Source organism: Bombina bombina, chromosome 4, assembly GCF_027579735.1.
Source record: "Bombina bombina isolate aBomBom1 chromosome 4, aBomBom1.pri, whole genome shotgun sequence".
Classification (NCBI taxonomy): Eukaryota; Metazoa; Chordata; class Amphibia; order Anura; family Bombinatoridae; genus Bombina; species Bombina bombina.
In genome coordinates, this window is record NC_069502.1 from 58,455,108 (window position 1) to 58,480,362 (window position 25,255).

Consider the following 25,255-nt stretch of genomic DNA (forward strand, 5'->3'; position numbering starts at 1 on the left):
CTCCCTATAGGTACTGTGCTACCAGGTAATAACTCAATTGGACAGTCATACTGTCTATGCGGAGGTAATACCTGACTTTCTTTTACATCAAAAACATCACTAAAATCCGAATAGTGAGATGGTAATGAGAGTGAGGATGTATGTAGTATGTGATGATTTTGTAAACAGGTATTTTTACAATAACCAGAATCAAGTTTTATAGATAATGTTTGCCAATCAAAGATAGGGTTATGTTTTACTAACCAGTTAATACCTATGACAACTGGAAACAGAGGTGAGGGTATTATGTCAAAAGACATGTATTCAATATGTGTCTGATTGCAAGTCACCAGTAGAGGTATAGTCTCATGTGTAACTGGACCAGTACTAATTGTGTTACCATCTATGACACGTATAGAAACAAGTTTTTCTTTTGCTATATGTGGTATTTTATTTTTTTCAATTAAACTTATGTCTATATAACAACCAGTTGCCCCAGTATCCACGATGGCCTCAATATTCAGTCGTCTTTGATCCCACTGCAAAGATAGAGGTAGTTTTATAAACATCTGATCTGAAAGAGAAGTACAGACAGTAGTGTTAGTAGTGATGGTTTTACCTGACTTCTGTTTTAGAAGATTAGGGCAGTCTCTCAGAATATGTTCTTTAGAACCACAATACATGCAGAGATGATTCAATCTCCTTCTATTCTTCTCCTCTTGAGTTAGGGGTCCACGTAATACCCCTAAATCCATAGGTGTTTCAGTAGATGTGGCTGGAGCAGGGTTAGGAATACTGTTGTATCTTTTGCTAGATGACTCATAAGAAAGTTTCCCAACCCTTCTTTCCCTATATCTCCTATCTAATTTTATTTCTAAATCATATAGGGCATCTAAGGATACAAGTAAGTCTAATCTAGCAAGTTCATCTTTTAGGGATTCATTTAAGCCCAAGCGAAATTGATTTCTTAAAGAAACTTCGTTCCATTCAGAATCCCTGGCATACCGTTTGAACTCAGTAATAAAGTCCTCCACAGGTCTTTTAGCTTGTTTTAAATTTCATAGGGCTTTTTCAGCTGTTGCCTGTCTATAAGGATCCTCATACAATGCTGACAATGCATCAAAAAAGACCTGAAAATTATTTAGTATTGGATCTTGTGATTCAAAATAACTATCAGCCCACGCAGGGGGTTCTCCCCTTAAATAAGTTATGATAGTTAAAACCTTCTGTTTGTCAGTACTATATGTTTTTGGTTTTAGGGAAAAAAGAAGTAGACAGGCGTTTTTAAACTCCCTATACTTTGATCTATCACCAGTGAAAATTTCAGGGTGTAACACCTGTGGTTCAGGTGTAGTAGCTGACATTTTAACTGCAATTTCCTGAGAAATAAAGGCTCTTAGATTTTGTATATCTAATTGAGTCTCTCTGAGACCTTGGCTTATATTATCAACTCTTTGGGATAATGTATAAACTGCTTGAGCGAGTTCAGCTGGGTCCACTTGCATTTTTTAGGCTTGTTATTATGTAATAATCCAAGTAGATTATTTTCTGAAAAAAGGAGATGCAGACAACTCAGCTGCTGAACAAACTCAGGCTGAAGTAAAAAAGGTGTGTAACAGTAGCTTTTAACCATAAACCACAACTTAGGTCATAGTATTTAACCACTGTGTTTATTTTAATAAAGGATTTGCTAAACAAATGAGTAAAAGTCTTAATTCTCAATGCAATTGTTTAAACCCTTTATATAACATAACAAAACTGAGTACCCTGATATAGTAAAAATAAATATGCATAATAGAAAAAGTAAGAGCTCTAATGTGATGCAAAATAATCCTTAATAGAATAAACAAAGTTATGCACAAAAAAATACCTTTGAGTAGAATATCACTGAGTTTACAGGTCCGTTATCACAGCAAGTAGAACTTAAGAAAAAATGAGAGAGCAGGGATTACTCTCAAAGTTTGCAGAGCAGGAGTGAGCAGGAAGTGTGTTCACAGAGCTGAGGGAGAGAAGCCACACCCGGCTGCAGCTGATGATGTCAGAAGTGTCTCAGTAGAAGGCCTGTCAGATTTCACAGCACATCAGAGCAATAGAAGACTGAGGAATTCAAAATAACAAGCAATGACAGGAAGACACAGGTCAGTATTTATAGGGTGTCAGAATGAGCAGCCATAAGGGGTGGTAATATGACAGTATGTGTTAGGTGGGATATGCTGTGTTTTAGACTAGTATTATGTACTGTATATTAGGTATAACCCATAGCACAGTGATATAACTTAATATACTGTACAATACTAGTGTAATCCATGGCCATCCAAATCTACCGAATATATCCAAACTAATTTGTATTTATTCGGTAGATTCGGCACTATTTCAATCGATCCGAATCTCCGAATTTAAGAAATTCGGCCGAATTTCCGAATCAATCCGAAATGAATCGCATATGTCTAACAATTTCTCACTATAGTCCATTAGCGGTTAGTCAAAAGACCAGTTAGCAATGGTATAGCAAAGCCAAGCAGCGACCCAATAAATAGATATTAGATATTTTTTTGTTGCTCAAAGCTTTTATAATTTTGTGCCACTTTTTAAGTGCTCCTATTTGTCTAGTCGATAAGGGTATTTTACCTTTCAGAGTATTGAGCGCAATCTCACATATTGTAGTGACTAGATCATTAGAGGCTGAACCCAAAATCTTTTTTCTTTTAGCTGCTGATGCACTCAATAAAGCTTTTAAAGCTGGCCAATTGCGATGGAGTCTTTTAGACATGTTTGCACCTCGTCAGTTGCTACAATAAATGACTAAAAAAAAGAGCAAGCGCACAAAATTACTTACTAAGGGGGGGCACACAAAGCGGTAATAATCATGTTTGGACTTGCCCGCAAAACAAAATTCCTTTACTAGCGACAAGTCAGAACATGACTCTACTTGCTTTGACATGTTCTGACTTGCCCCTAGTACGGAATTCTGTACTGCGGGCAAGTCCGAACATGTTTATTACTGCTTTGTTATGCCCATATCCTTAAACATAAATAATTTAATGCATATTAAAAATATATACCACAGCAAAGTAAAAACATTGCGCTCATTCATAAAACAATTATTCAATCAATAAAAATACATTTTATTTATACCACAACTATATAACTATCTTATAAAAATCATTGCAATCAATAAAAATACATTTGATTTATTACGCAACTATATCATTACCATATCAAAATAATTATCAATATTAAAAAGGGGCGGATTCTAGGGGTGGGTATATGGGTGGAGACTTGGCAGAAAAGGGGTGGTGATTTACATAAAAAGGGGCATGGGGGCATGGTACCTGTCAAATTAAGTTTGATGACATTTGTAGCTTCTTACTACTGTTAACGTAATTAGTAGCAATGTTCTTCACATAGAAGAAAATGCTCATTCTATTTTTAAAAACATATTTTTTTCTTTTAATATTATATTTTATTATAAAGCGCAAACAAATGGGATGGGAGTGAACCAGTAGAAAGGGATAGGTTGAAAATGTCAGTAAGAACTGGGGTGAGGGTGAAAGACAGATAAGTTTTTAGATGTGAAGGTATAGGGTCAAGCCGGTAGGTAGTGAGGTGTGAGTAAGACAATAAGGAACCCACTTGATTCTCAGAGACTGGGGGAATATGCAGAAAGTGGCAGAGGGAGTGACCAGAACTTGAGCATCAAAAGCAGATAAAGGGGGTGGTGCTGTGGGTGTGGTAGAGCAGGGAGTTGAAAGTAGAGAAGAGCTGTTTTGAAGAGTGAGTAGATATAAGAGAAGAGAAGTAGGTTTGCATTTGCTGAGAGTGCCAGGGCTGGTGGGGTTTTGTGTAATTGAGTTTCTAGCGCAGAGAAGAGAGTATTATATAGTGGATTGTAGCAACGTCAGGCAGAATATCGTGGAAGTATGGGGAGGAGATGTTAAATAAGGTTGGAAAATTGGAGAGGATCCACAATTTGCTGATTTCTACAGGTGCGGGGGCAAGGGGAAGAAGTAGGTTTAGCCTGTACATTAAGATTATAGGTGAGCAGGTGGTGGTCTAAAATGGGAAGCAGGTGAAAGGTGATGCCAGATATTGAGCAGAGGTAGGAAAATGCCAGATCAATAGAGTGTTCATCTCAGTGAGTATGGGTTAGGGTGAATTGTAAGAGACTGAAGGAGTTTATGAGTGAGTGAAGTTTAGAGGCAGCATGGGCAGATGGGTTATCAATGGGGATGTTGAAGTCCCCCAGAATTAGAGAAGCTATATTTGAAGAGCGAAAGTGTGAGGGCCAGGCAGCAAAGTTGTCAAGGAATTGGGAGGCTGGTCCAGGAGGGTGATAGATGTCTGCCACTCTAAGAGAGAGGAGGGAGTACAGGCAAATGCAGTGAACATCAAAGTTGGAAAAATAGAGAGATGGGAGTGGAGGCAGGTACTGGTCGGAGCAGGAGGAGGAGAGTAAGATTCCACACTGCTACTATGTCTCTTACCTGGCCTAGGGGTATGGCTAAAGTGGAGACCACAGTGTGTGAGAACAGTAAGTTTGTTGCAGACAGAGTGAGCATTACAGAAAGCACAGGAAAAGGGAGAGGGTAAACATTGTGGGTTAATGCAAATAAGATTGCTAGGACTGCATGACCTAGAGTTTTTACTGTGCGAGATTGAGCGAGAGTGTGAAAGAGTGGCAATTGCTGCAGGGCCAGGTTAGGAGAGATGTCACCAGCAGCAAGCAGTAGTAGGAGTGTGAGTGAGAGAAGGTCAGAGTGAGACATGTAGGAGCAGGTATGACTAAAGACCAGAGAGATGTCACCAGCAGCAAGCAGTAGTAGGAGTGTGAGTGAGAGAAGGTCAGAGTGAGACATGTAGGAGCAGGTATGACTAAAGACCAGAGAGATGTCACCAGCAGCAAGCAGTAGTAGGAGTGTGAGTGAGAGAATGTGAGATTGAGACATGTAGGAGTAGGTATGACTAAAGACCAGAGAGATAGAAAGGGAGGTTAAAAATAAACACTTTATTTAACATATATGCTGTAACGAACAAAATTATCAAAATGGATCAAATATAAGAAGTGGGTAATCACCATCCACTCCTAAATATTCACTAATAGATGATCCAAAAAGGTTAAAAACATAGGAAGGGCTGTGAGCCGCAGAGGCTTTATTGCTGGAACACAGGAAACAGAGTGAAAGGAGCAAAATAAAGTACAGGGATTTGCTTCACACAGAACACACAGACTATGCGCTCTAAGGCGTCCTCCTGCCTGCGTACTGCTGTGATTGAACCCAGTCAGACAATTTCTAGATAAATGCCCTGTATCTGATCATAACACTCATTCCATAGATCACTCAGTGACTCTGCATATCATACTGCATGTTTGTATTCCTTGTTAAGCTCAGAAATTCACTATTAATGGCTTGTATATATTAATAAATAGATACCATCAGGCCCACTTATCAAGCTCCGTATGGAGCTTGAAGGGCCGTGTTTCTGGCGAGTCTTCAGACTCGCCAGAAACACAACTTATGAAGCAGCGGTCTAACGACCGCTGCTCCATAACCCTGTCCGCCTGCTCTGAACAGGCGGACAGGAATCGCCAGACATCAACCCGATCGAATACGATCGGGTTGATTGACAGCTCCCTGCTGGCGGCCGATTGGCCGCGAGTCAGCAGGGGGCGGCGTTGCACCAGCAGCTCTTGTGAGCTGCTGGTGCAATGTTAAATGCGGAGAGCGTATTGCTCTCCGCATTTAGCAAGGTCTTGCGGACCTGATCCGCAGTGTCGGATCAGGTCCGCAAGCCCTTTGATAAATGGGCCTGAATGTGTCACCAATCATTACTGTGTAACACAAAAACTATCATAGATTAATTTGTATCCAATATATATCTTATAAATTGTTGCAAACGATAACCATATATATATTCATTGTGTACCAATACTGATATTTCTATAAAGTGCTTTTTATGCACTTTGTGTCAATACTATTAGGCTCAAAATAGTGCGTATATGTAAATCGCTATAGTTAGTTATTTATGGTATTCTTATAAACAACAATTAGCAAGCCGGGATTCCTATGAACAACAACGCGCGCCTCTAGGACATGCCCACCGACACATTTCGTCACTGTAGCGTGACTTTGTCAGGGTATAGGGGCGGTCCAGCCGTGCACTCGGTATAATGTACTGTTTCGTTACCATGGAAACAGTGTCAATATGCGGAAGTGTTAACCACATCAATTTGGCGATCCTGTTATCAGTAGTTTAAATGACGAGTCTCATACTCGAGTCGGTATGTGTGTCAATTCATCCTCATGATTAAATGAAGTTATTATGTCAGTGTCTCTAAGATCATAGTAGAAACAAACGATCATGAACGTCAGAAAATAAATTAAATTTAAATGGATAAAAAATATATATTATTATTATTGCAATTTCCCCACATTTTGTCAAAAGGGCATGTATGTATACATATCCCACTTGAATCAATTCGTCCCTATTATAAATGTTTCAAATACTCTTGACATGAATATATTTAATATCATCATGTCTACGTATATTAAACCATGAAAAATAGAGGTTAATAGAAGTTACTAATTGAGTGAAAGTTGGGGTGGTTGATATTATTGTGAACTACCTCTCTGTGTATTATGCAATATGCCATAGTAATGACATATACTAAAAGTAACAAATGTTTGGTAGGTTTAGACTGTCTAGCTGGTGGGGAATCTAGCACACCTGAAGTAAACTTTATCCCAAAGTTTAAAGAGTTATAGTTAGTTGTAGTAGGTGGCGCAAAACAAGTTGCTATTCCCAATGTGTCTTACTGTAAATATGTGTGATAATGTGTGGGCTCAATATATGTTAATGTTTTGATGAGTCCTAATTTTATATTCTCTTTTGGAAAAAAATGGATGTCGAAACTATTTAAGAAATAAATATGATCCTTTATTTGATTATGGTAAATTTACCTAATAGTAGTGATGCTAAAAGTACAGTTAAACAAAAATTATTACAATTCCTTCAAAGTTTAAAAAATGACACCGGTGTCTCTATGTATAAAAATGTACATAATATATAAAAAATAAATTAAATTAAAATAATAACGTTGAAATCTTATAATTTATACAGTTTTGGGTTTATCACAAGTTGTAATTTCTAACAGAATGTTTGTAGATACAATTTTATAGTGGATAAAACAATAGTTGCTGTATAGTTCATATAGGATACTTTGTTTCAAGTTCAGCTATGCAATTGAGATCTTATCTTAGGCAACTATATATCAAATGTAGAGGTATATTGGTGCGATTTTTATCACACTATAATATAAGTATACAAATTAGTACCTTGAAGTGTATCTGTTTGATATCACTTTTGTGAGATAATTGCGGTTAAATAAACGCCGCTATGCCAGTGTTTTGATTAAGTTTCAAGATCAAGCTGGTGGCAGTTCTATATGAGCTGCTGGCGGTTAAATAAATGCCGCTTTGGTTTCCTCTTATTAGGTGGGCTTATCTGTTTGCTGCGAGAAAATTCACTTTTATATAAGTGTTTGGGTAGTTGTCGTGGCCGCTCAGTTACCTTATCCTTTGTCAGTGACCGATCGCGCTCTTAAGGGTTTCTTGGTGGGATCTTCGTTGCGGTTAAGTGCTAACCGTTTGCTGATGTTTTTTAAGTATCTCCGGTTTTTCTATTCTGTGGCTTGTCTGTCGGTCAGTGACCGATCACGATGGTATGGTTGTTGGATCACCTCCTGATGTGGAATTTTTGCGTGCCTTTCCGGTCTGTTGTTCCCAGGTTTCTTAGATGTCGGTCAGTGACCGATCTGGGTGCTGAAATGTGGTTGCTGGGATAAGTAGAAAGTTTGTAGGATAAGTAGAAAAAGGATTTCTAGTTATCAATGTGATCTTTGCGGTTAAATATATGCCGCTCAGTGGGAACTTGAATATTTCAACTGGGTATAGCTGGTATTCACTTTGTCTTCTCAAATCCTGTGCAGGTGTGCTCTGGTATCAACATGTTTCGGCTGGACAGCCTTTTTCAAGATACCAGATGTGGGGATTCAAAGGCTATTTAAAGCCTCTCTAATTTAGCAATAAATCACTAATTGATGATATACATAAAATAAAAAAAAAAAATCAGGAACAATTATAAAATGCTGTTTTATTATATAACATAGGTATCTTTGGGTCTTAATTATAATATAGTTGGGTGTTTTTATGTAGCGATAAACATTTTATATGATTACTTTTAAAATAGAGAAAGATATTATATATCTTAATGTCAATTACTTTTAGAGTGTATATTTTAGTCACTTTATGAAACCATGGATATTTTTAAAAGGTTTCTGTAATTAGAGCGTAATATTAGAGTGAAATAATTTGTCTATACTTATCGTTGTATGGATATTTTAACCATAAAATATAGTTAAAACGGGGCCAATGGTGAAATTAGAATTTAGTGAAATAAAAGTTAGATGGGCCAAAAGAGAATATAAATTTAAGTGAATCTTTTGACTCTAGTTTGAATGTTTCTATTTGTTATCTGTGGGCTACAATAACCAGATAGTGGGTATTGTAAAAATATAGTAAAGAGCTGTATGATCCAATGAGTGTGTTGTACCAATACTTTTCTAGTTTTTGTGGATATTAGTATTATCGGATGAGAGATTAGCCTTCTTGTATGAATTTTTATAGTTATTGTAGGAATTTTAAAATTTCAAGTTGTTTGTCCTTAGACTGTAAAACTAAGTTGTAATTTTGTCAAATATATATATATTTTATTTTAGAATTCTATTGTATTTAATCAACTTGGTTTGTTAGTGTGATGGCTTGGTTTTTATGATCTTAAAAAATGGCCTATGTGTTAGTTTAAATTTCAAGTGGTGTGTCCTTAGACTGTAAAACTATATATTTATTTATGATATATATATATATATATTTTCTTGAGTAGTTTTATTATGTTTAGTAAATATGTTTTAATGGTGGGTTTGCGTGTTTTTGTGTCTATACTTATCGTTGTATGGATATTTTAACCATAAAATGGGGCCAATTGTGAAATAAAAATTAGTGAAATAAAAATTAGTGAAATAAAAGTTAGATGGGCCAAAAGAGAATATAAATTTAAGTGAATCTTTTGACTCTAGTTTGAATGTTTCTATTTGTTATCTGTGGGCTACAATAACCAGATAGTGGGTATTGTAAAAATATAGTAAAGAGCTGTATGATCCAATGAGTGTGTTGTACCAATACTTTTCTAGTTTTTGTGGATATTAGTATTATCGGATGAGAGATTAGCCTTCTTGTATGAATTTTTATAATTATTGTAGGAATTTTAAAATTTCAAGTTGTTTGTCCTTAGACTGTAAAACTAAGTGGTAATTTTGTCAAATATATATATATTTTATTTTAGAATTCTATTGTATTTAATCAACTTGGTATGTTAATGTGATCGCTTGGTTTTTATGATCTTAATCTTTATAAAAATGGCCTATGTGTTAGTTTAAATTTCAAGTGGTGTGTCCTTAGACTGTAAAACTATATATATATATATATATTTTTTATTTTTTTTTAAATGATATATATATATATATATATATATATATATATATATATATATATATATATATTTTCTTGAGTAGTTTTATGTTTTATTGGTGTGTTTGGGTGTTTTGGTGATATTTATCTTATAGAATTGCATTGAGGTCTAGTTCGCTCTTGAGGCCTTTTGGGTGTAGAGTTTTCATTTTGAAAATCAATTCTGCTTCATGGTATAGTAGCTTTTTTTCCATATTTCCGCCTCTACCATCTGTCTTTATTTTCTTAATGCCCCAAAATTTCATGTCATTTGGGTTACCTTTGTGGAATTCTTTAAAGTGGGCATAAAGTCTGGTATTATTTTTTTCTTTTTCTATGCATCTGATGTGTTCTCTTATTCTTTCTTTCAGTCTCCTTCCCGTTTGACCTAGGTACTGTAGTTTACATGAGCACTGAATTAAATAGATTATGTTGGTGTCAGTGCATCTTATGGTGTCATTAATCTTCAGTTCTTTCTGGGTTACATTAGATTTTACCTTTTTGGTTTTGGTGCTAAATTTGCATGATTTGCATACATGACATGGAAAAAATCCTAATAGTTTTTCATTGTTTAAGTTGTATTGCTGGGGATCTGTTTTTGATTTAAATTCGCTTGGCGCTAAGATATTCTTTAAATTAGTGGCCTTTCTGAATATAACATCAGGGCGATATTTTAGTCTTTTCCCTATTATGGGGTCACTTCTGGCTATGTGCCAGTGTTTCTTTACAATGTTCTCAATTAGTTTATGTTGACTAGAAAATGATGTAATAAATGGAATGTCATATGGATCTTTTCCTGCCTTGTTAGTCATATTGCTGTCTTCTAGTAGTGACCTCCTGTCTATTTGTCTAACCAGTTTGTTGGTTTCTAGTAGTTGTTTGGGGTGGTATCCTTTCTCTAAAAATCTGTTGTGCAAGATCTCTGCTTGTGAGTCATAATCTGCGATGTGTGTGCAGTTTCTTCTGATTCTTGAGAATTGCCCTTTTGGTATGTTTCTTTTCCATTTATTATGATGGCAGCTTTTAAAATCAATATAGCTGTTGGCATCGACTTTTTTAAAAAAGGTGGTTGTGGTTATTTCATTATTTATTATAGATATTTCTATATCCAGAAAATTAATTTTTACTTTGTTATATTCATATGTGAATATTAATCCGAAATCATTGGTGTTAAAATCTGAAATGAATTGTTCTAGTAGTTCCTCATCACCTTTCCAGATAATGAATATATCATCAATAAACCTTTTGTAGAGCACGAGATTCGCACCCCACGGAGTTCCGGACAAAAAAAGTTCTTCAAAATGCCCTACGAACAAATTGGCGTAACTGGGTGCGAATCTCGTGCCCATGGCTGTGCCCTTTTTTTGCAAATAGTAATGGCCATTAAATGAAAAATAGTTATTCTTAAGAATAAACTCCATACAGTCTAATATGAATTCTTGCTGTACTTTTGACATTTCTGTATCTCTTAGTAGATAGGAATGAGTAGCCTCTAGACCTTTCTGATGTTCTATGCAAGTGTATAAAGAACTCACGTCACACGTGACTAAGATGTAGTTATCTTCCCATTTTAAATTTTCTATTAGATTTAAAAAATGTTTGGTGTCTTTGAGATGTGATGGTATAGATTTCACATATTTCTGTAGGTAATAATCTGTGTATTGCGATAGGTTAGATGTTAGGGAATCAATTCCTGAGATGATTGGTCTGCCTGGGGGGTTGGTGATGCTTTTATGGATTTTGGGCAGGAAATAAAAGACTGGTGTCCTTGGGTGATCAATTTCTAGAAATCTACTTTCTTGGTTATTAAGAATACCTTTGTTTTTTGCTGTGAGTATCATTTTGTCCAAGTTTTTCTTCATGGATTCTAAGGGGTTCCCAGTCAATTTTTTATATGTTGCCTCATCTCCCAATAATCTATATGCTTCATTAAGGTAGTGTACAGTGTCCATTATAACCACTCCCCCACCTTTATCAGCTTGTTTAATCGTTATGTCTTTGTTCTCTTTTAGATCTTTTAAAACTAAATTTTCTTTTTTGGTTAGATTCCATTTTAAGTCTTTTTTATCGTCTATTTTTTCAATATCTTCTTTTACCTTTTTTTCGAATATTTCTATTGCACTACCTTTTTCTTGTGTGGGGTTGAAATCAGATTTCTGTTTGAGATTAGTATGAATGTATGTGGAAGTATAGTTAATAGTACTTTCTAAAGGATTTTTTAGAAAATATTTTTTAAGTGCTAGTTTCCTTGTGAACTGGTTGACATGGATTAGAGTCTCAAATTTGTTGATTCTATTGGTTGGTGCAAATGATAGTCCTTTACTTAATACAGATTTCTGTTCATTGTTGAGAGCTACTTTACTGAGATTAAAAATGCCTTTTGGTTCTATTTGGATTTTTTCGTGGCTTTCTTTGGTTCTACCTCCTCTTCCTCTGTGTCCTCTAATCTTCTTTTGCCTTTTGGGGGGTCGTGGGTTTGGGTTGGGCCCTCTTCTAAAAAAGATAACCTTGAACTGTGTGTTTTTGCTGGAACTGCTGGTGTTCTGTGATCATCATTTTCGTGGGTTAATGAACTGTATCTGTTATTAGTTTCAATATTTCTTTCAGTCTGGTGGTTGTGTGATTCTTTGTGTCTAGGTGAATGTGTTTTCCTCTGGTGATTTGTCGGTGTTTCCCAATCTTTTTGTTCTGTGTGCTGATATCTCCAGTTAGTGTGCATATTGTCTTCGTTGTGTCTATTATTCCTATCTCTGTGGTTAGTTGGTGTTTCCCAATCTTTTTGTTCTGTGTGTTGGTATCTCCAATTCGTGTGCATATTATCATCATTGTGTCTATTATACATATCTCTGTGTTTGTCAAAGTGCCTATTGCTGTGATTATGTGAATTTTTGTGGAAATCTCTTTCATTTCTAAAATCATCATTTCTATATTGATCATTGTTTTGATTTTGATAGTCTCGTTGATTGTCATTAAAATGTTTATAGTTGTGGTGTGTAGAGAAATGTCTTTGTTCTCTATTTTTCAAATCATAATTTCTATTGTGATTATAATTATATCTCCAGTGTCCTTGATTCCTATATTCGTGGTTATTTCTATATTCATAATTATGTGATTTGTGATCTCTGTAATTGTTATAGTGGTTGTTGGTGTCATGTTGTCTATTGAAATTGTTTCTATTATTTCTATTGTAATCGTTGTTAGTATATTGTCTCTCATTGGGATTCCTATTTTGCATAGTGTTTCTATTTGTGATTCTTTCTCTTTGGTCGTTTCGTGAAGTTTGGTATGTTGTGTTGTTTGATGCTTCTATATCATTCATTGGTTTTCTACTGCTGAATAGATGTTTATGATTCTCGAATTTATTATCAGGGTCTTGATTATCTGTTCCCTTATAGTCACTTAAATCTCTGTTGAATTTCCTCCATTTTACTTCAAGAATATCTTTGTTTAAATCGCCTAATTTTTTAGCTATTTCTTGTTGTTTTGAATTTAGTGTATCGTTCAGTGTTGTCTTATCTAGTATTTCTTTACACTTTTGGATTTTTATCCCTAGGTCTTGTGTGGTGGCTTCTCTAGATTTTATGATTACATTTATAAGTTTGCTGGAAGCTGTTTCTAGAATATCATACCATTCTTTTTGATGTTCTTCATTAAGTTCGAAGGTACAGTCTTTTTTTAGCCTAAGTCCCCTTGGGACCATATTTTCTTTAATATACTTTTTAAGAAAAGCTAGTTCTAATTTTTGTTTGATTTCCTTAAAAAGGATGTTCTCTAGCTCACTTAATGTGTCTCTTTCATTTATGGTGTCGTTTTTATATTTATTATATGTTGAGTCTGATGGATCTATTTTTTTGTGTATATCATCCAATATGCTATCTCTAGTGCCAAAAATATCCATAGTGAGTTTATATGGTCTTATGATATGTTTATATTGTATCCTTGTGTATAGAACGTAGAAGATACCAGTTTTGGACAGTCAGGGGATAATTAGTACTGAATGTTTGGTAGGTTTAGACTGTCTAGCTGGTGGGGAATCTAGCACACCTGAAGTAAACTTTATCCCAAAGTTTAAAGAGTTATAGTTAGTTGTAGTAGGTGGCGCAAAACAAGTTGCTATTCCCAATGTGTCTTACTGTAAATATGTGTGATAATGTGTGGGCTCAATATATGTTAATGTTTTGATGAGTCCTAATTTTATATTCTCTTTTGGAAAAAAATGGATGTCGAAACTATTTAAGAAATAAATATGATCCTTTATTTGATTATGGTAAATTTACCCAATAGTAGTGATGCTAAAAGTACAGTTAAACAAAAATTATTACAATTCCTTCAAAGTTTAAAAAATGACACCGGTGTCTCTATGTATAAAAATGTACATAATATATAAAAAATAAATTAAATTAAAATAATAACGTTGAAATCTTATAATTTATACAGTTTTGGGTTTATCACAAGTTGTAATTTCTAACAGAATGTTTGTAGATACAATTTTATAGTGGATAAAACAATAGTTGCTGTATAGTTCATATAGGATACTTTGTTTCAAGTTCAGCTATGCAATTGAGATCTTATCTTAGGCAACTATATATCAAATGTAGAGGTATATTGGTGCGATTTTTATCACACTATAATATAAGTATACAAATTAGTACCTTGAAGTGTATCTGTTTGATATCACTTTTGTGAGATAATTGCGGTTAAATAAACGCCGCTATGCCAGTGTTTTGATTAAGTTTCAAGATCAAGCTGGTGGCAGTTCTATATGAGCTGCTGGCGGTTAAATAAATGCCGCTTTGGTTTCCTCTTATTAGGTGGGCTTATCTGTTTGCTGCGAGAAAATTCACTTTTATATAAGTGTTTGGGTAGTTGTCGTGGCCGCTCAGTTACCTTATCCTTTGTCGGTCAGTGACCGATCGCGCTCTTAAGGGTTTCTTGGTGGGATCTTCGTTGCGGTTAAGTGCTAACCGTTTGCTGATGTTTTTTAAGTATCTCCGGTTTTTCTATTCTGTGGCTTGTCTGTCGGTCAGTGACCGATCACGATGGTATGGTTGTTGGATCACCTCCTGATGTGGAATTTTTGCGTGCCTTTCCGGTCTGTTGTTCCCAGGTTTCTTAGATGTCGGTCAGTGACCGATCTGGGTGCTGAAATGTGGTTGCTGGGATAAGTAGAAAGTTTGTAGGATAAGTAGAAAAAGGATTTCTAGTTATCAATGTGATCTTTGCGGTTAAATATATGCCGCTCAGTGGGAACTTGAATATTTCAACTGGGTATAGCTGGTATTCACTTTGTCTTCTCAAATCCTGTGCAGGTGTGCTCTGGTATCAACATGTTTCGGCTGGACAGCCTTTTTCAAGATACCAGATGTGGGGATTCAAAGGCTATTTAAAGCCTCTCTAATTTAGCAATAAATCACTAATTGATGATATACATAAAATAAAAAAAAAAATCAGGAACAATTATAAAATGCTGTTTTATTATATAACATAGGTATCTTTGGGTCTTAATTATAATATAGTTGGGTGTTTTTATGTAGCGATAAACATTTTATATGATTACTTTTAAAATAGAGAAAGATATTATATATCTTAATGTCAATTACTTTTAGAGTGTATATTTTAGTCACTTTATGAAACCATGGATATTTTTAAAAGGTTTCTGTAATTAGAGCGTAATATTAGAGTGAAATAATTTGTCTATACTTATCGTTGTATGGATATTTTAACCATAAAATATAGTTAAAACGGGGCCAATGGTGAAATTAGAATTTAGTGAAATAAAAGTTAGATGGGCCAAAAGAGAATATAAATTTAAGTGAATCTTTTGACTCTAGTTTGAATGTTTCTATTTGTTATCTGTGGGCTACAATAACCAGATAGTGGGTATTGTAAAAATATAGTAAAGAGCTGTATGATCCAATGAGTGTGTTGTACCAATACTTTTCTAGTTTTTGTGGATATTAGTATTATCGGATGAGAGATTAGCCTTCTTGTATGAATTTTTATAGTTATTGTAGGAATTTTAAAATTTCAAGTTGTTTGTCCTTAGACTGTAAAACTAAGTTGTAATTTTGTCAAATATATATATATTTTATTTTAGAATTCTATTGTATTTAATCAACTTGGTTTGTTAGTGTGATGGCTTGGTTTTTATGATCTTAAAAAATGGCCTATGTGTTAGTTTAAATTTCAAGTGGTGTGTCCTTAGACTGTAAAACTATATATTTATTTATGATATATATATATATATATTTTCTTGAGTAGTTTTATTATGTTTAGTAAATATGTTTTAATGGTGGGTTTGCGTGTTTTTGTGTCTATACTTATCGTTGTATGGATATTTTAACCATAAAATGGGGCCAATTGTGAAATAAAAATTAGTGAAATAAAAATTAGTGAAATAAAAGTTAGATGGGCCAAAAGAGAATATAAATTTAAGTGAATCTTTTGACTCTAGTTTGAATGTTTCTATTTGTTATCTGTGGGCTACAATAACCAGATAGTGGGTATTGTAAAAATATAGTAAAGAGCTGTATGATCCAATGAGTGTGTTGTACCAATACTTTTCTAGTTTTTGTGGATATTAGTATTATCGGATGAGAGATTAGCCTTCTTGTATGAATTTTTATAATTATTGTAGGAATTTTAAAATTTCAAGTTGTTTGTCCTTAGACTGTAAAACTAAGTGGTAATTTTGTCAAATATATATATATTTTATTTTAGAATTCTATTGTATTTAATCAACTTGGTATGTTAATGTGATCGCTTGGTTTTTATGATCTTAATCTTTATAAAAATGGCCTATGTGTTAGTTTAAATTTCAAGTGGTGTGTCCTTAGACTGTAAAACTATATATATATATATATATTTTTTATTTTTTTTTAAATGATATATATATATATATATATATATATATATATATATATATATATATATATATATTTTCTTGAGTAGTTTTATGTTTTAATGGTGTGTTTGCGTGTTTTCGTGATATTTATCTTATAGAATTGCATTGAGGTCTAGTTCGCTATTGAGGCCTTTTGGGTGTAGAGTTTTCATTTTGAAAATCAATTCTGCTTCATGGTATAGTAGCTTTTTTTCCATATTTCCGCCTCTACCATCTGTCTTTATTTTCTTAATGCCCCAAAATTTCATGTCATTTGGGTTACCTTTGTGGAATTCTTTAAAGTGGGCATAAAGTCTGGTATTATTTTTTTCTTTTTCTATGCATCTGATGTGTTCTCTTATTCTTTCTTTCAGTCTCCTTCCCGTTTGACCTAGGTACTGTAGTTTACATGAGCACTGAATTAAATAGATTATGTTGGTGTCAGTGCATCTTATGGTGTCATTAATCTTCAGTTCTTTCTGGGTTACATTAGATTTTACCTTTTTGGTTTTGGTGCTAAATTTGCATGATTTGCATACATGACATGGAAAAAATCCTAATAGTTTTTCATTGTTTAAGTTGTATTGCTGGGGATCTGTTTTTGATTTAAATTCGCTTGGCGCTAAGATATTCTTTAAATTAGTGGCCTTTCTGAATATAACATCAGGGCGATATTTTAGTCTTTTCCCTATTATGGGGTCACTTCTGGCTATGTGCCAGTGTTTCTTTACAATGTTCTCAATTAGTTTATGTTGACTAGAAAATGATGTAATAAATGGAATGTCATATGGATCTTTTCCTGCCTTGTTAGTCATATTGCTGTCTTCTAGTAGTGACCTCCTGTCTATTTGTCTAACCAGTTTGTTGGTTTCTAGTAGTTGTTTGGGGTGGTATCCTTTCTCTAAAAATCTGTTGTGCAAGATCTCTGCTTGTGAGTCATAATCTGCGATGTGTGTGCAGTTTCTTCTGATTCTTGAGAATTGCCCTTTTGGTATGTTTCTTTTCCATTTATTATGATGGCAGCTTTTAAAATCAATATAGCTGTTGGCATCGACTTTTTTAAAAAAGGTGGTTGTGGTTATTTCATTATTTATTATAGATATTTCTATATCCAGAAAATTAATTTTTACTTTGTTATATTCATATGTGAATATTAATCCGAAATCATTGGTGTTAAAATCTGAAATGAATTGTTCTAGTAGTTCCTCATCACCTTTCCAGATAATGAATATATCATCAATAAACCTTTTGTAGAGCACGAGATTCGCACCCCACGGAGTTCCGGACAAAAAAAGTTCTTCAAAATGCCCTACGAACAAATTGGCGTAACTGGGTGCGAATCTCGTGCCCATGGCTGTGCCCTTTTTTTGCAAATAGTAATGGCCATTAAATGAAAAATAGTTATTCTTAAGAATAAACTCCATACAGTCTAATATGAATTCTTGCTGTACTTTTGACATTTCTGTATCTCTTAGTAGATAGGAATGAGTAGCCTCTAGACCTTTCTGATGTTCTATGCAAGTGTATAAAGAACTCACGTCACACGTGACTAAGATGTAGTTATCTTCCCATTTTAAATTTTCTATTAGATTTAAAAAATGTTTGGTGTCTTTGAGATGTGATGGTATAGATTTCACATATTTCTGTAGGTAATAATCTGTGTATTGCGATAGGTTAGATGTTAGGGAATCAATTCCTGAGATGATTGGTCTGCCTGGGGGGTTGGTGATGCTTTTATGGATTTTGGGCAGGAAATAAAAGACTGGTGTCCTTGGGTGATCAATTTCTAGAAATCTACTTTCTTGGTTATTAAGAATACCTTTGTTTTTTGCTGTGAGTATCATTTTGTCCAAGTTTTTCTTCATGGATTCTAAGGGGTTCCCAGTCAATTTTTTATATGTTGCCTCATCTCCCAATAATCTATATGCTTCATTAAGGTAGTGTACAGTGTCCATTATAACCACTCCCCCACCTTTATCAGCTTGTTTAATCGTTATGTCTTTGTTCTCTTTTAGATCTTTTAAAACTAAATTTTCTTTTTTGGTTAGATTCCATTTTAAGTCTTTTTTATCGTCTATTTTTTCAATATCTTCTTTTACCTTTTTTTCGAATATTTCTATTGCACTACCTTTTTCTTGTGTGGGGTTGAAATCAGATTTCTGTTTGAGATTAGTATGAATGTATGTGGAAGTATAGTTAATAGTACTTTCTAAAGGATTTTTTAGAAAATATTTTTTAAGTGCTAGTTTCCTTGTGAACTGGTTGACATGGATTAGAGTCTCAAATTTGTTGATTCTATTGGTTGGTGCAAATGATAGTCCTTTACTTAATACAGATTTCTGTTCATTGTTGAGAGCTACTTTACTGAGATTAAAAATGCCTTTTGGTTCTATTTGGATTTTTTCGTGGCTTTCTTTGGTTCTACCTCCTCTTCCTCTGTGTCCTCTAATCTTCTTTTGCCTTTTGGGGGGTCGTGGGTTTGGGTTGGGCCCTCTTCTAAAAAAGATAACCTTGAACTGTGTGTTTTTGCTGGAACTGCTGGTGTTCTGTGATCATCATTTTCGTGGGTTAATGAACTGTATCTGTTATTAGTTTCAATATTTCTTTCAGTCTGGTGGTTGTGTGATTCTTTGTGTCTAGGTGAATGTGTTTTCCTCTGGTGATTTGTCGGTGTTTCCCAATCTTTTTGTTCTGTGTGCTGATATCTCCAGTTAGTGTGCATATTGTCTTCGTTGTGTCTATTATTCCTATCTCTGTGGTTAGTTGGTGTTTCCCAATCTTTTTGTTCTGTGTGTTGGTATCTCCAATTCGTGTGCATATTATCATCATTGTGTCTATTATACATATCTCTGTGTTTGTCAAAGTGCCTATTGCTGTGATTATGTGAATTTTTGTGGAAATCTCTTTCATTTCTAAAATCATCATTTCTATATTGATCATTGTTTTGATTTTGATAGTCTCGTTGATTGTCATTAAAATGTTTATAGTTGTGGTGTGTAGAGAAATGTCTTTGTTCTCTATTTTTCAAATCATAATTTCTATTGTGATTATAATTATATCTCCAGTGTCCTTGATTCCTATATTCGTGGTTATTTCTATATTCATAATTATGTGATTTGTGATCTCTGTAATTGTTATAGTGGTTGTTGGTGTCATGTTGTCTATTGAAATTGTTTCTATTATTTCTATTGTAATCGTTGTTAGTATATTGTCTCTCATTGGGATTCCTATTTTGCATAGTGTTTCTATTTGTGATTCTTTCTCTTTGGTCGTTTCGTGAAGTTTGGTATGTTGTGTTGTTTGATGCTTCTATATCATTCATTGGTTTTCTACTGCTGAATAGATGTTTATGATTCTCGAATTTATTATCAGGGTCTTGATTATCTGTTCCCTTATAGTCACTTAAATCTCTGTTGAATTTCCTCCATTTTACTTCAAGAATATCTTTGTTTAAATCGCCTAATTTTTTAGCTATTTCTTGTTGTTTTGAATTTAGTGTATCGTTCAGTGTTGTCTTATCTAGTATTTCTTTACACTTTTGGATTTTTATCCCTAGGTCTTGTGTGGTGGCTTCTCTAGATTTTATGATTACATTTATAAGTTTGCTGGAAGCTGTTTCTAGAATATCATACCATTCTTTTTGATGTTCTTCATTAAGTTCGAAGGTACAGTCTTTTTTTAGCCTAAGTCCCCTTGGGACCATATTTTCTTTAATATACTTTTTAAGAAAAGCTAGTTCTAATTTTTGTTTGATTTCCTTAAAAAGGATGTTCTCTAGCTCACTTAATGTGTCTCTTTCATTTATGGTGTCGTTTTTATATTTATTATATGTTGAGTCTGATGGATCTATTTTTTTGTGTATATCATCCAATATGCTATCTCTAGTGCCAAAAATATCCATAGTGAGTTTATATGGTCTTATGATATGTTTATATTGTATCCTTGTGTATAGAACGTAGAAGATACCAGTTTTGGACAGTCAGGGGATAATTAGTACTGAATGTTTGGTAGGTTTAGACTGTCTAGCTGGTGGGGAATCTAGCACACCTGAAGTAAACTTTATCCCAAAGTTTAAAGAGTTATAGTTAGTTGTAGTAGGTGGCGCAAAACAAGTTGCTATTCCCAATGTGTCTTACTGTAAATATGTGTGATAATGTGTGGGCTCAATATATGTTAATGTTTTGATGAGTCCTAATTTTATATTCTCTTTTGGAAAAAAATGGATGTCGAAACTATTTAAGAAATAAATATGATCCTTTATTTGATTATGGTAAATTTACCCAATAGTAGTGATGCTAAAAGTACAGTTAAACAAAAATTATTACAATTCCTTCAAAGTTTAAAAAATGACACCGGTGTCTCTATGTATAAAAATGTACATAATATATAAAAAATAAATTAAATTAAAATAATAACGTTGAAATCTTATAATTTATACAGTTTTGGGTTTATCACAAGTTGTAATTTCTAACAGAATGTTTGTAGATACAATTTTATAGTGGATAAAACAATAGTTGCTGTATAGTTCATATAGGATACTTTGTTTCAAGTTCAGCTATGCAATTGAGATCTTATCTTAGGCAACTATATATCAAATGTAGAGGTATATTGGTGCGATTTTTATCACACTATAATATAAGTATACAAATTAGTACCTTGAAGTGTATCTGTTTGATATCACTTTTGTGAGATAATTGCGGTTAAATAAACGCCGCTATGCCAGTGTTTTGATTAAGTTTCAAGATCAAGCTGGTGGCAGTTCTATATGAGCTGCTGGCGGTTAAATAAATGCCGCTTTGGTTTCCTCTTATTAGGTGGGCTTATCTGTTTGCTGCGAGAAAATTCACTTTTATATAAGTGTTTGGGTAGTTGTCGTGGCCGCTCAGTTACCTTATCCTTTGTCGGTCAGTGACCGATCGCGCTCTTAAGGGTTTCTTGGTGGGATCTTCGTTGCGGTTAAGTGCTAACCGTTTGCTGATGTTTTTTAAGTATCTCCGGTTTTTCTATTCTGTGGCTTGTCTGTCGGTCAGTGACCGATCACGATGGTATGGTTGTTGGATCACCTCCTGATGTGGAATTTTTGCGTGCCTTTCCGGTCTGTTGTTCCCAGGTTTCTTAGATGTCGGTCAGTGACCGATCTGGGTGCTGAAATGTGGTTGCTGGGATAAGTAGAAAGTTTGTAGGATAAGTAGAAAAAGGATTTCTAGTTATCAATGTGATCTTTGCGGTTAAATATATGCCGCTCAGTGGGAACTTGAATATTTCAACTGGGTATAGCTGGTATTCACTTTGTCTTCTCAAATCCTGTGCAGGTGTGCTCTGGTATCAACATGTTTCGGCTGGACAGCCTTTTTCAAGATACCAGATGTGGGGATTCAAAGGCTATTTAAAGCCTCTCTAATTTAGCAATAAATCACTAATTGATGATATACATAAAATCAAAAAAAAATCAGGAACAATTATAAAATGCTGTTTTATTATATAACATAGGTATCTTTGGGTCTTAATTATAATATAGTTGGGTGTTTTTATGTAGCGATAAACATTTTATATGATTACTTTTAAAATAGAGAAAGATATTATATATCTTAATGTCAATTACTTTTAGAGTGTATATTTTAGTCACTTTATGAAACCATGGATATTTTTAAAAGGTTTCTGTAATTAGAGCGTAATATTAGAGTGAAATAATTTGTCTATACTTATCGTTGTATGGATATTTTAACCATAAAATATAGTTAAAACGGGGCCAATGGTGAAATTAGAATTTAGTGAAATAAAAGTTAGATGGGCCAAAAGAGAATATAAATTTAAGTGAATCTTTTGACTCTAGTTTGAATGTTTCTATTTGTTATCTGTGGGCTACAATAACCAGATAGTGGGTATTGTAAAAATATAGTAAAGAGCTGTATGATCCAATGAGTGTGTTGTACCAATACTTTTCTAGTTTTTGTGGATATTAGTATTATCGGATGAGAGATTAGCCTTCTTGTATGAATTTTTATAGTTATTGTAGGAATTTTAAAATTTCAAGTTGTTTGTCCTTAGACTGTAAAACTAAGTTGTAATTTTGTCAAATATATATATATTTTATTTTAGAATTCTATTGTATTTAATCAACTTGGTTTGTTAGTGTGATGGCTTGGTTTTTATGATCTTAAAAAATGGCCTATGTGTTAGTTTAAATTTCAAGTGGTGTGTCCTTAGACTGTAAAACTATATATTTATTTATGATATATATATATATATATTTTCTTGAGTAGTTTTATTATGTTTAGTAAATATGTTTTAATGGTGGGTTTGCGTGTTTTTGTGTCTATACTTATCGTTGTATGGATATTTTAACCATAAAATGGGGCCAATTGTGAAATAAAAATTAGTGAAATAAAAATTAGTGAAATAAAAGTTAGATGGGCCAAAAGAGAATATAAATTTAAGTGAATCTTTTGACTCTAGTTTGAATGTTTCTATTTGTTATCTGTGGGCTACAATAACCAGATAGTGGGTATTGTAAAAATATAGTAAAGAGCTGTATGATCCAATGAGTGTGTTGTACCAATACTTTTCTAGTTTTTGTGGATATTAGTATTATCGGATGAGAGATTAGCCTTCTTGTATGAATTTTTATAATTATTGTAGGAATTTTAAAATTTCAAGTTGTTTGTCCTTAGACTGTAAAACTAAGTGGTAATTTTGTCAAATATATATATATTTTATTTTAGAATTCTATTGTATTTAATCAACTTGGTATGTTAATGTGATCGCTTGGTTTTTATGATCTTAATCTTTATAAAAATGGCCTATGTGTTAGTTTAAATTTCAAGTGGTGTGTCCTTAGACTGTAAAACTATATATATATATATATTTTTTTTTTTTAATGATATATATATATATATATATATATATATATATATTTTCTTGAGTAGTTTTATGTTTTAATGGTGTGTTTGCGTGTTTTCGTGATATTTATCTTATAGAATTGCATTGAGGTCTAGTTCGCTATTGAGGCCTTTTGGGTGTAGAGTTTTCATTTTGAAAATCAATTCTGCTTCATGGTATAGTAGCTTTTTTTCCATATTTCCGCCTCTACCATCTGTCTTTATTTTCTTAATGCCCCAAAATTTCATGTCATTTGGGTTACCTTTGTGGAATTCTTTAAAGTGGGCATAAAGTCTGGTATTATTTTTTTCTTTTTCTATGCATCTGATGTGTTCTCTTATTCTTTCTTTCAGTTTCCTTCCCGTTTGACCTAGGTACTGTAGTTTACATGAGCACTGAATTAAATAGATTATGTTGGTGTCAGTGCATCTTATGGTGTCATTAATCTTCAGTTCTTTCTGGGTTACATTAGATTTTACCTTTTTGGTTTTGGTGCTAAATTTGCATGATTTGCATACATGACATGGAAAAAATCCTAATAGTTTTTCATTGTTTAAGTTGTATTGCTGGGGACCTGTTTTTGATTTAAATTCGCTTGGCGCTAAGATATTCTTTAAATTAGTGGCCTTTCTGAATATAACATCAGGGCGATATTTTAGTCTTTTCCCTATTATGGGGTCACTTCTGGCTATGTGCCAGTGTTTCTTTACAATGTTCTCAATTAGTTTATGTTGACTAGAAAATGATGTAATAAATGGAATGTCATATGGATCTTTTCCTGCCTTGTTAGTCATATTGCTGTCTTCTAGTAGTGACCTCCTGTCTATTTGTCTAACCAGTTTGTTGGTTTCTAGTAGTTGTTTGGGGTGGTATCCTTTCTCTAAAAATCTGTTGTGCAAGATCTCTGCTTGTGAGTCATAATCTGCGATGTGTGTGCAGTTTCTTCTGATTCTTGAGAATTGCCCTTTTGGTATGTTTCTTTTCCATTTATTATGATGGCAGCTTTTAAAATCAATATAGCTGTTGGCATCGACTTTTTTAAAAAAGGTGGTTGTGGTTATTTCATTATTTATTATAGATATTTCTATATCCAGAAAATTAATTTTTACTTTGTTATATTCATATGTGAATATTAATCCGAAATCATTGGTGTTAAAATCTGAAATGAATTGTTCTAGTAGTTCCTCATCACCTTTCCAGATAATGAATATATCATCAATAAACCTTTTGTAGAGCACGAGATTCGCACCCCACGGAGTTCCGGACAAAAAAAGTTCTTCAAAATGCCCTACGAACAAATTGGCGTAACTGGGTGCGAATCTCGTGCCCATGGCTGTGCCCTTTTTTTGCAAATAGTAATGGCCATTAAATGAAAAATAGTTATTCTTAAGAATAAACTCCATACAGTCTAATATGAATTCTTGCTGTACTTTTGACATTTCTGTATCTCTTAGTAGATAGGAATGAGTAGCCTCTAGACCTTTCTGATGTTCTATGCAAGTGTATAAAGAACTCACGTCACACGTGACTAAGATGTAGTTATCTTCCCATTTTAAATTTTCTATTAGATTTAAAAAATGTTTGGTGTCTTTGAGATGTGATGGTATAGATTTCACATATTTCTGTAGGTAATAATCTGTGTATTGCGATAGGTTAGATGTTAGGGAATCAATTCCTGAGATGATTGGTCTGCCTGGGGGGTTGGTGATGCTTTTATGGATTTTGGGCAGGAAATAAAAGACTGGTGTCCTTGGGTGATCAATTTCTAGAAATCTACTTTCTTGGTTATTAAGAATACCTTTGTTTTTTGCTGTGAGTATCATTTTGTCCAAGTTTTTCTTCATGGATTCTAAGGGGTTCCCAGTCAATTTTTTATATGTTGCCTCATCTCCCAATAATCTATATGCTTCATTAAGGTAGTGTACAGTGTCCATTATAACCACTCCCCCAC

At 33.7% G+C, this 25,255-nt stretch overlaps 1 long non-coding RNA gene across 1 annotated transcript; it reads right to left on the minus strand.

Moving 5' to 3' along the window:
- Window positions 1–404: 404 nt before the first annotated feature.
- LOC128655899 (uncharacterized) lies at window positions 405–850 on the minus strand. Its single transcript, XR_008401936.1, has 2 exons — window positions 599–850; window positions 405–518 (listed from the first exon to the last, which is right to left on the minus strand). It is a non-coding gene; the product is annotated as an uncharacterized LOC128655899 (long non-coding RNA).
- Between the last annotated feature and the right edge of the window lie 24,405 nt (window positions 851–25,255).